Genomic DNA, 1607 nt, shown 5'->3' on the forward strand with positions numbered 1-1607 from the left:
ATGAGGAAGAAGAGGATGGAGCGTGATCGAGAGGGAGAGGTAAACAGAGAGAGCAGGTGGGTTATCTGGGTGAGGTTTAAACTAAAAGGGGATTTTATTAGTGAGTAATCTGACTAAATGTGTGTCTATTAAATATTCAAAGAGGCCCTGTTCTGCTTTCGGTGGTTGTTCCCTCCTGTACTGGGTTCTATTGGTTTGAGTGCATGTAAATGGTCTCTAAATGCTAAAATCCCTCCCTGTTCCCTCCAGAGGGAGGTTCTCAATGTGTGGTCTTTTATCACAATATAGATATTGATATTTTGCCCAGCCCTATAGGAGAGGCTGGGATCAGAGAATATAGAAATGCATTAACTAGTTTTGCTTGGAAATATGAACGTATTCAGCTCTTACTGATATGTGTCATTGTTCCCTCTCAGATGTTCCTGTTTAAAGCGGAGCAGATGAAGAGATATGAAAAGGAAAAGGTGGGCGATTCATCAACATTCTTTGTTACAATACTTTACCTAATTGAGTTTCAGAATTGTTTAAAAATGTTCACAAATTAGGTAAACTAATTATTGAAACAGCTTTTGTATTAAAAAAAGATTCTGTCCTGAACTTTTTACAAGTGGTTTCTAGGTTATTTGTCTTTATTTGTCAACAGGTGGTAGGGGGCATCTGAACGGATAAATGTCCTTAACGTGAAGTAATGATGAACCTGTGATCTTCTAACAGATAAACCGGATAAACCAGGCCAGAGAGCAGGGCTGGAGACACGTGCTGAGCTCCAGTGGAGGCAGCAGCCCCGAGAGGAAGGTACTGGAGCACCTGATCATTATCCCACCTTTTACTTACAAGTATCTCCAGGTGTCATCGTCGCCTTCACCTGAGCTCCACCTACGAGACAAGACCACAATAATACCTCGGTCTCAGATCAAGGCTGTGATGTTTCGTACATCACAGCAGCTCCATTTGCCACGTCCAAAGTCAGAATTTTGAGATTTTAAGAAAAAAAGTCTGCATTTTCAGGACTTTAAGAAACTCAAAAAAAGTCAGAATGTTTTGAGACTTTCAGGAGAAAAGTCCTAATTTTCATATTTTAACAAAAACATAAGGATTTTCTGAAAAAGTCCTAATTTTGTGATGTTAAGAAAAGTCCAATTCTTTTAGATTTTATGTAAAAAAAGTCAGAATTTTTTATTGTAAGAAAAAGTCAGAATTTTCAGGACTTCAAGAAAAACTCAGATTTTTGAGATTTTAAGAAAAAAAATCAGATTTTTAAGATTTTAAGGAGAAAAATCAACATTTTCAAATTTTAACAAAAAAATAAGGATTTTCTAAAAAAAAAGTCCTAATTTTGAGATTTTAAGAAAAAAGTCAGAATTTTTTTTGATTTAAAAGAAAAGTCAACATTATAGAGATTTTCTGAAAAAAGCTGAATTTCAAGATTTTATGAATTTGAAATGTTATGAAAAAAGTCAGAATTAAGGGATTTTTATTAAAGTCAGAATTTTGAAACATTCAGAATTTCAAGTTGTGTATATTTGTATACTGTGCTCCTCCTCAGTGTTGTGCTCACCTCCCCCTGTGCTCCCCCTCAGTGTTGTGCTCACCTCCTCCTCAGTGTT

At 36.0% G+C, this 1607-nt stretch overlaps 1 long non-coding RNA gene across 1 annotated transcript; it reads left to right on the top strand.

Moving 5' to 3' along the window:
* LOC104964091 (uncharacterized) lies at positions 1-796 on the top strand. The gene is made up of 3 exons (XR_800380.1): positions 1-56; positions 417-464; positions 715-796. It is a non-coding gene; the product is annotated as an uncharacterized lncRNA (long non-coding RNA).
* The last annotated feature ends 811 nt before the right edge of the window (positions 797-1607 follow it).

Source organism: Notothenia coriiceps, unplaced genomic scaffold (genome assembly GCF_000735185.1).
Source record: "Notothenia coriiceps isolate Sejong01 unplaced genomic scaffold, NC01 NC01_scaffold00036620, whole genome shotgun sequence".
NCBI classification, from domain to species: Eukaryota; Metazoa; Chordata; class Actinopteri; order Perciformes; family Nototheniidae; genus Notothenia; species Notothenia coriiceps.